The following is an 11,850-nucleotide window of genomic DNA, read 5'->3' as shown; positions in this document are numbered from 1 at the left end:
CATGTAAAAAGTCTGTCCTCAGTCACCTTGTTTTTTAATAATAAATTTTTATTTCAATTGTTGAGAATTATTATTGTTATTTTTTTTAAAAACTTTTTCTTTCTCTCTAATTAAATATTTAATTTTACAAATAAAACTAAGTGAATATTAAAAACCAAAAATAAATTTATTTATGAAGAAAAAATTACTCACAAAAATACAGGTAAGTAACAAAAAAATTATTCCTGGAAGTGAATAAAACAAAATTTCATTATAAGTGTAAATATGTGCAAAAAACTCCTAATCCAACACCTGCTTTGGCCCTGCTTTTTTTGAAAATTTGCAATTTTTATAGCGGGAAGTTTATAATAGCTATCTCCTCGGCTTGCAGGCACACCGTCAAAAGTAAAAATTTCAGAAGTATACCAACTTCAGAAACTCACAGTTAGGAATGTAAAAAATAAAGATGGTTCATAATTCAGAATGACAAATCATCACCTTGTCAAAAACATCGAATCTCTAATCTTTATATCAACACATACTCAGAATTTACAATATTCATTCTTTCGTAATAAAGAATTAACAATATTTAGAATGACAATATTTCAGAAATCCAATACTTCCGAAATATTCAAACTACGAACGCCAATTCTTCAGAATTACATTTTATACGAATGACCATTTTAGTAAAATTTTCTAAGCTTTGCTGACAGTCGGTATTACAGACTTTCCCTATGAATTTACCATTATCATGTGAGTGCTTTGGCGGATTGATTGGGTTTAAAAAATTTGTATGACTCGTTATGTAATAATTATATATGAATTTTACGAGTTTAATTTGTATGAAACGATTATATCGCGTTACAAATGCCATAAGGGCGTATCAGCCTATTATACGCCCTTATGGCACCCGGGTGCCATAAGGGCGTACCAATAAATTTTTTTCGGGAATCGACGTAGTTATGCCTGAAACGGGCAGAAATGCAAAAAAAAATTTTGGTACGCCCTTATGGCACCCAGGATCCCTACCGGGAGCCATAAGGGCGTACCAAAAAATTTTTTTTTGGGAAACAACGTACTTTTCCTTGAAACGCGTAGAAATGACAAAAAAAAAATTTTTTTTTCGGGAAACAACGTATTTTTACTTGAAACGCGTAGAAATGACGAAAAAAAAATTTTTTTGTACGCCCTTATGGCTCCCGGTGGGTACCTCGGGTGCCATAAGGGCGTATCAAAAAATTTCAAATTTGAAAAAATTTTTTTTTTGTCATTTCTACGCGTTTCAAGGAAAAGTACGTTGTTTCCCGAAAAAAAAATTTTTTGGTACGCCCTTATGGCTCCCGGTGGGTACCTCGGGTGCCATAAGGGCGTACTAAAATTTTTTTTTGCGTTTCTGCCCGTTTCAGGCATAACTACGTCGATTCCCGGAAAAAATTTTTTTATACGCCCTTATGCCTTTTCAAGGGCATTTTTTGTGGGATACGCCCTTATGGCTTCAGTAACGCGATATTGAATGTACTGAATTAAGATAGAAGTGCTATTTGTGGCCAGTAATAATTAAGTTCTAATAACTCTCTAATCATGAATAAGTGAAAATAAGTGAAGATTTACTAATGCCAAGTGCAAACCGAACCACTAATTTCAAAAAGTGGTTCGGTTGGCACTCAGAATTAGTGAATATTCACTTATTCATGTTTAGAAAGAATAGTTGAGTTATAATTATTTAAGCTTCAACATAAAATCGTAAAATTAGTGACATAATTTTTTTAACACATACTAATAAACAATATAATCTCATCTGAATAGAAAAAATAGAATTATCACCAGTTAAATTTTTACGAGAAATCCCAGAGACATACCATTGAAATTCTATAGAAAATATAAAAATTATAACCAGTTAAATTTTTACGAGAAATCCCAGAGACATACCATTGAAATTCTATAAAAAATATAAAAATTATAACCAGTTAAATTTTTACGAGAAATCCCAGAGACATACCATTGAAATTCTATAAAAAATATAAAAATTATAACCAGTTAAATTTTTACGAGAAATCCCAGAGACATACCATTGAAATTCTATAGAAAATATAAAAATTATAACCAGTTAAATTTTTACGAGAAATCCCAGAGACATACCATTGAAATTCTATAGAAAATATAAAAATTATAACCAGTTAAATTTTTACGAGAAATCCCAGAGACATACCATTGAAATTCTATAGAAAATATAAAAATTATAACCAGTTAAATTTTTACGAGAAATCCCAGAGACATACCATTGAAATTCTATAGAAAATATAAAAATTATAACCAGTTAAATTTTTACGAGAAATCCCAGAGACATACCATTGAAATTCTATAGAAAATATAAAAATTATAACCAGTTAAATTTTTACGAGAAATCCCAGAGACATACCATTGAAATTCTATAGAAAATATAAAAATTATAACCAGTTAAATTTTTACGAGAAATCCCAGAGACATACCATTGAAATTCTATAGAAAATATAAAAATTATAACCAGTTAAATTTTTACGAGAAATCCCAGAGACATACCATTGAAATTCTATAGAAAATATAAAAATTATAACCAGTTAAATTTTTACGAGAAATCCCAGAGACATACCATTGAAATTCTATAGAAAATATAAAAATTATAACCAGTTAAATTTTTACGAGAAATCCCAGAGACATAACATTGAAATTCTATAGAAAATATAAAAATTATAACCAGTTAAATTTTTACGAGAAATCCCAGAGACATACCATTGAAATTCTATAGAAAATATAAAAATTATAACCAGTTAAATTTTTACGAGAAATCCCAGAGACATACCATTGAAATTCTATAGAAAATATAAAAATTATAACCAGTTAAATTTTTACGAGAAATCCCAGAGACATACCATTGAAATTCTATAGAAAATATAAAAATTATAACCAGTTAAATTTTTACGAGAAATCCCAGAGACATACCATTGAAATTCTATAGAAAATATAAAAATTATAACCAGTTAAATTTTTACGAGAAATCCCAGAGACATACCATTGAAATTCTATAGAAAATATAAAAATTATAACCAGTTAAATTTTTACGAGAAATCCCAGAGACATAACATTGAAATTCTATAGAAAATATAAAAATTATAACCAGTTAAATTTTTACGAGAAATCCCAGAGACATACCATTGAAATTCTATAGAAAATATAAAAATTATAACCAGTTAAATTTTTACGAGAAATCCCAGAGACATACCATTGAAATTCTATAGAAAATATAAAAATTATAACCAGTTAAATTTTTACGAGAAATCCCAGAGACATACCATTGAAATTCTATAGAAAATATAAAAATTATAACCAGTTAAATTTTTACGAGAAATCCCAGAGACATACCATTGAAATTCTATAGAAAATATAAAAATTATAACCAGTTAAATTTTTACGAGAAATCCCAGAGACATACCATTGAAATTCTATAGAAAATATAAAAATTATAACCAGTTAATTTTTTACGAGAAATCCCAGAGACATACCATTGAAATTCTATAGAAAATATAAAAATTATAACCAGTTAAATTTTTACGAGAAATCCCAGAGACATACCATTGAAATTCTATAGAAAATATAAAAATTATAACCAGTTAAATTTTTACGAGAAATCCCAGAGACATACCATTGAAATTCTATAGAAAATATAAAAATTATAACCAGTTAAATTTTTACGAGAAATCCCAGAGACATACCATTGAAATTCTATAGAAAATATAAAAATTATAACCAGTTAAATTTTTACGAGAAATCCCAGAGACATACCATTGAAATTCTATAGAAAATATAAAAATTATAACCAGTTAAATTTTTACGAGAAATCCCAGAGACATACCATTGAAATTCTATAGAAAATATAAAAATTATAACCAGTTAAATTTTTACGAGAAATCCCAGAGACATACCATTGAAATTCTATAGAAAATATAAAAATTATAACCAGTTAATTTTTTACGAGAAATCCCAGAGACATACCATTGAAATTCTATAGAAAATATAAAAATTATAACCAGTTAAATTTTTACGAGAAATCCCAGAGACATACCATTGAAATTCTATAGAAAATATAAAAATTATAACCAGTTAAATTTTTACGAGAAATCCCAGAGACATACCATTGAAATTCTATAGAAAATATAAAAATTATAACCAGTTAAATTTTTACGAGAAATCCCAGAGACATACCATTGAAATTCTATAGAAAATATAAAAATTATAACCAGTTAAATTTTTACGAGAAATCCCAGAGACATACCATTGAAATTCTATAGAAAATATAAAAATTATAACCAGTTAAATTTTTACGAGAAATCCCAGAGACATACCATTGAAATTCTATAGAAAATATAAAAATTATAACCAGTTAAATTTTTACGAGAAATCCCAGAGACATACCATTGAAATTCTATAGAAAATATAAAAATTATAACCAGTTAAATTTTTACGAGAAATCCCAGAGACATACCATTGAAATTCTATAGAAAATATAAAAATTATAACCAGTTAAATTTTTACGAGAAATCCCAGAGACATACCATTGAAATTCTATAGAAAATATAAAAATTATAACCAGTTAAATTTTTACGAGAAATCCCAGAGACATACCATTGAAATTCTATAGAAAATATAAAAATTATAACCAGTTAAATTTTTACGAGAAATCCCAGAGACATACCATTGAAATTCTATAGAAAATATAAAAATTATAACCAGTTAAATTTTTACGAGAAATCCCAGAGACATACCGTTGAAATTCTATAGAAAATATAAAAATTATAACCAGTTAAATTTTTACGAGAAATCCCAGAGACATACCATTGAAATTCTATAGAAAATATAAAAATTATAACCAGTTAAATTTTTACGAGAAATCCCAGAGACATACCATTGAAATTCTATAGAAAATATAAAAATTATAACCAGTTAAATTTTTACGAGAAATCCCAGAGACATACCATTGAAATTCTATAGAAAATATAAAAATTATAACCAGTTAAATTTTTACGAGAAATCCCAGAGACATACCATTGAAATTCTATAGAAAATATAAAAATTATAACCAGTTAAATTTTTACGAGAAATCCCAGAGACATACCATTGAAATTCTATAGAAAATATAAAAATTATAACCAGTTAAATTTTTACGAGAAATCCCAGAGACATACCATTGAAATTCTATAGAAAATATAAAAATTATAACCAGTTAAATTGTTACGAGAAATCCCAGAGACATACCATTGAAATTCTATAGAAAATATAAAAATTATAACCAGTTAAATTTTTACGAGAAATCCCAGAGACATACCATTGAAATTCTATAGAAAATATAAAAATTATAACCAGTTAAATTGTTACGAGAAATCCCAGAGACATACCATTGAAATTCTATAGAAAATATAAAAATTATAACCAGTTAAATTGTTACGAGAAATCCCAGAGACATACCATTGAAATTCTATAGAAAATATAAAAATTATAACCAGTTAAATTTTTACGAGAAATCCCAGAGACATACCATTGAAATTCTATAGAAAATATAAAAATTATAACCAGTTAAATTTTTACGAGAAATCCCAGAGACATACCATTGAAATTCTATAGAAAATATAAAAATTATAACCAGTTAAATTTTTACGAGAAATCCCAGAGACATACCATTGAAATTCTATAGAAAATATAAAAATTATAACCAGTTAAATTTTTACGAGAAATCCCAGAGACATACCATTGAAATTCTATAGAAAATATAAAAATTATAACCAGTTAAATTTTTACGAGAAATCCCAGAGACATACCATTGAAATTCTATAGAAAATATAAAAATTATAACCAGTTAAATTTTTACGAGAAATCCCAGAGACATACCATTGAAATTCTATAGAAAATATAAAAATTATAACCAGTTAAATTTTTACGAGAAATCCCAGAGACATACCATTGAAATTCTATAGAAAATATAAAAATTATAACCAGTTAAATTTTTACGAGAAATCCCAGAGACATACCATTGAAATTCTATAGAAAATATAAAAATTATAACCAGTTAAATTTTTACGAGAAATCCCAGAGACATACCATTGAAATTCTATAGAAAATATAAAAATTATAACCAGTTAAATTTTTACGAGAAATCCCAGAGACATACCATTGAAATTCTATAGAAAATATAAAAATTATAACCAGTTAAATTTTTACGAGAAATCCCAGAGACATACCATTGAAATTCTATAGAAAATATAAAAATTATAACCAGTTAAATTTTTACGAGAAATCCCAGAGACATACCATTGAAATTCTATAGAAAATATAAAAATTATAACCAGTTAAATTTTTACGAGAAATCCCAGAGACATACCATTGAAATTCTATAGAAAATATAAAAATTATAACCAGTTAAATTTTTACGAGAAATCCCAGAGACATACCATTGAAATTCTATAGAAAATATAAAAATTATAACCAGTTAAATTTTTACGAGAAATCCCAGAGACATACCATTGAAATTCTATAGAAAATATAAAAATTATAACCAGTTAATTTTTACGAGAAATCCCAGAGACATACCATTGAAATTCTATAGAAAATATAAAAATTATAACCAGTTAAATTTTTACGAGAAATCCCAGAGACATACCATTGAAATTCTATAGAAAATATAAAAATTATAACCAGTTAAATTTTTACGAGAAATCCCAGAGACATACCATTGAAATTCTATAGAAAATATAAAAATTATAACCAGTTAAATTTTTACGAGAAATCCCAGAGACATACCATTGAAATTCTATAGAAAATATAAAAATTATAACCAGTTAAATTTTTACGAGAAATCCCAGAGACATACCATTGAAATTCTATAGAAAATATAAAAATTATAACCAGTTAAATTTTTACGAGAAATCCCAGAGACATACCATTGAAATTCTATAGAAAATATAAAAATTATAACCAGTTAAATTGTTACGAGAAATCCCAGAGACATACCATTGAAATTCTATAGAAAATATAAAAATTATAACCAGTTAAATTTTTACGAGAAATCCCAGAGACATACCATTGAAATTCTATAGAAAATATAAAAATTATAACCAGTTAAATTGTTACGAGAAATCCCAGAGACATACCATTGAAATTCTATAGAAAATATAAAAATTATAACCAGTTAAATTGTTACGAGAAATCCCAGAGACATACCATTGAAATTCTATAGAAAATATAAAAATTATAACCAGTTAAATTTTTACGAGAAATCCCAGAGACATACCATTGAAATTCTATAGAAAATATAAAAATTATAACCAGTTAAATTTTTACGAGAAATCCCAGAGACATACCATTGAAATTCTATAGAAAATATAAAAATTATAACCAGTTAAATTTTTACGAGAAATCCCAGAGACATACCATTGAAATTCTATAGAAAATATAAAAATTATAACCAGTTAAATTTTTACGAGAAATCCCAGAGACATACCATTGAAATTCTATAGAAAATATAAAAATTATAACCAGTTAAATTTTTACGAGAAATCCCAGAGACATACCATTGAAATTCTATAGAAAATATAAAAATTATAACCAGTTAAATTTTTACGAGAAATCCCAGAGACATACCATTGAAATTCTATAGAAAATATAAAAATTATAACCAGTTAAATTTTTACGAGAAATCCCAGAGACATACCATTGAAATTCTATAGAAAATATAAAAATTATAACCAGTTAAATTTTTACGAGAAATCCCAGAGACATACCATTGAAATTCTATAGAAAATATAAAAATTATAACCAGTTAAATTTTTACGAGAAATCCCAGAGACATACCATTGAAATTCTATAGAAAATATAAAAATTATAACCAGTTAAATTTTTACGAGAAATCCCAGAGACATACCATTGAAATTCTATAGAAAATATAAAAATTATAACCAGTTAAATTTTTACGAGAAATCCCAGAGACATACCATTGAAATTCTATAGAAAATATAAAAATTATAACCAGTTAAATTTTTACGAGAAATCCCAGAGACATACCATTGAAATTCTATAGAAAATATAAAAATTATAACCAGTTAAATTTTTACGAGAAATCCCAGAGACATACCATTGAAATTCTATAGAAAATATAAAAATTATAACCAGTTAAATTTTTACGAGAAATCCCAGAGACATACCATTGAAATTCTATAGAAAATATAAAAATTATAACCAGTTAAATTTTTACGAGAAATCCCAGAGACATACCATTGAAATTCTATAGAAAATATAAAAATTATAACCAGTTAAATTTTTACGAGAAATCCCAGAGACATACCATTGAAATTCTATAGAAAATATAAAAATTATAACCAGTTAAATTTTTACGAGAAATCCCAGAGACATACCATTGAAATTCTATAGAAAATATAAAAATTATAACCAGTTAAATTTTTACGAGAAATCCCAGAGACATACCATTGAAATTCTATAGAAAATATAAAAATTATAACCAGTTAAATTTTTACGAGAAATCCCAGAGACATACCATTGAAATTCTATAGAAAATATAAAAATTATAACCAGTTAAATTTTTACGAGAAATCCCAGAGACATACCATTGAAATTCTATAGAAAATATAAAAATTATAACCAGTTAAATTTTTACGAGAAATCCCAGAGACATACCATTGAAATTCTATAGAAAATATAAAAATTATAACCAGTTAAATTTTTACGAGAAATCCCAGAGACATACCATTGAAATTCTATAGAAAATATAAAAATTATAACCAGTTAAATTTTTACGAGAAATCCCAGAGACATACCATTGAAATTCTATAGAAAATATAAAAATTATAACCAGTTAAATTTTTACGAGAAATCCCAGAGACATACCATTGAAATTCTATAGAAAATATAAAAATTATAACCAGTTAAATTTTTACGAGAAATCCCAGAGACATACCATTGAAATTCTATAGAAAATATAAAAATTATAACCAGTTAAATTTTTACGAGAAATCCCAGAGACATACCATTGAAATTCTATAGAAAAAATCTGGGCGTCTGTTGGCCCTGCGGGCCAGCCCCAAAACTTCCCGCTGTTCTCGAGCTCAAGCAGCTTGAAAACATTACTGTGAATATATTTTCGAGCTCGAAAATGCTATTACATGAAATCATTTTATTATGAGCCTTTTAAGCTCTATCAAGTTACGTTTCATGCTAGAGTTCGAAATGTTAAGAATCGAAAACCATCAATAAAGAAGCGGCTTTTAAATTTTTATTATCGATTATGTTCTCTGAAATAAATGTATTGAGGCAGAAATCAATGTCAGTGATCAAAATCAAGATTTGAATGATTTTTGACTTAGGTCAGAGCAATAATATATTGAAAATCCGAGAAAAACATTAACGACTGGGTTTTTTCAATTTTTTGATGACGATATCTTTAAAACTAAGGAACAAGTTTAGCATATTAGCACAATTTTAGCACATTATATTTTGATTTATCCGGAAAAAATAACATAAAATGTTATTTTTTTAACTTTTCAGCGCCGATATCTTCTGAACTAATCAACCGATTTTGACGTTTGAGGTGGCAATCGGCGCGTTTTCTTGAACTCTACAGCCGATTAAATTTTAAAATTGATCAGACGAGTCACTTCAAAGATAATCGAAAAAAAACGTTTTCTACCATTTCTTTCGCCATCGATATCTCTCGAACAAATTAACCGATTGAGATGGTTAAGGTGGCATTCGACGCGGCTTATAAAGGTCTAGAGCTGATTAGATTTTGAAATCAATCGTTCGAGTCGTTTCTGAGAAATCACTAAAAAACTAAAAAAAAAAATTTTTTTTTTCATTAATTCGCCAATATCTTCGAGTCTACTTGATCAAATGATCTGAAATTTTCAGGAAAGTTGCGGGCCAACAAGCTCTTTTGATTGCCACCTCAACCATCCAAATCGATTCATTAGTTAAAAAGTTACAAAGAGTTTACACACACACACACACACACACACACACACACACACACACACACACACACACACACACACACACACACACACACACACACACACACACACACACACACACACACACACACACACACACACACACACACACACACACACACACACACACACACACACACACACACACACACACACACACACACACACACACACACACACACACACACACACACACACATACACACACACACACACACACACACACACACACACACACACACACACACACACACACACACACACACACACACACACACACACACACACACACACATACATACACTCGGACATCATTCTGAAAATAGTCAGAATAGCTTCCTAGGACCTCAAAACGTCGACATCTGATGAAAACTCGACTTTCGAAAATCGGGGTGAAAACAATAACTTCCCAATTTTTCGAAAATCGTCGATTTTCTTAGCGGGAAGTTAAAAAATATATTAATATTATATAATAATAAAAGTAATGATTAAAAATAAATTGAGCGATTGAGGTGTGCACTTTTGGATTTTCCAACATTTTTTTTTTACTGTATTAGAATGAATTTTTTTTTTTTTTATACTTCTCCATTAATTAAAATGAAATATTAAAGGTCTAAAAATAAAACACTGGTCATAAATAGCACTTCTATCTTAATTCAGTACATTCAATATAATCGTTTCATACAAATTAAACTCGTAAAATTCATATATAATTATTACATAACGAGTCATACAAATTTTTTAAACCCAATCAATCCGCCAAAGCACTCACATGATAATGGTAAATTCATAGGGAAAGTCTGTAATACCGACTGTCAGCAAAGCTTAGAAAATTTTACTAAAATGGTCATTCGTATAAAATGTAATTCTGAAGAATTGGCGTTCGTAGTTTGAATATTTCGGAAGTATTGGATTTCTGAAATATTGTCATTCTAAATATTGTTAATTCTTTATTACGAAAGAATGAATATTGTAAATTCTGAGTATGTGTTGATATAAAGATTAGAGATTCGATGTTTTTGACAAGGTGATGATTTGTCATTCTGAATTATGAACCATCTTTATTTTTTACATTCCTAACTGTGAGTTTCTGAAGTTGGTATACTTCTGAAATTTTTACTTTTGACGGTGTGCCTGCAAGCCAAAAAAACCACAGAGAACCAATGTTCTAGCGCGCATGCGCAAACATTCAAAAAAATAAAAAATCTACCAGAAGACATTCTGTAGAAATTTTTGTTTCTCTTTAAAGTATATATATATATATATATGTACAAAAATAAACATTTATTTTTCTCATTTGCTTTTTTAGAATAATATTTATTTTCTGTACGACAAATGTCATACGGGAAATAAATTTTATTGTGAAGAAGTAAGTGGAAAATATAAAAATTTAAAAAAATATTAATCATAATATATATCCATATATATATATATATATATATATATATATATATATATATATATATATATATATATATTCATAATTTCTTTTTGTTTATTTAACTACATTAATGTTCATTATTTACCTGCATTTATAAGAATTCTTCTGCTTCTTTTTAACTGTAGTTATTTCTCACTTTCTTATATATACTTATTTCTACTTATAAACTAAAATATTTGATTAAAAATAAAGGGAAGGTTTTTTTTTTCATTTATAAATGCTCAATTAAAAATAATAAAAGTAAAAATTTATTATTTAAAAAAAAAAAAAAAAAGCGGCTGAGGACCGACTTCCTATACTGTGCGCATTCACCTACAATTGTATTTGTTTAGAAATACAATTGTAGTGGTCTAAGCTATTTTCTTTTGGTAGAAAGAAAAT

Source organism: Microplitis mediator, chromosome 4 (assembly GCF_029852145.1).
Source record: "Microplitis mediator isolate UGA2020A chromosome 4, iyMicMedi2.1, whole genome shotgun sequence".
Classification (NCBI taxonomy): Eukaryota; Metazoa; Arthropoda; class Insecta; order Hymenoptera; family Braconidae; genus Microplitis; species Microplitis mediator.
This window is presented reverse-complemented; position numbering follows the sequence as displayed.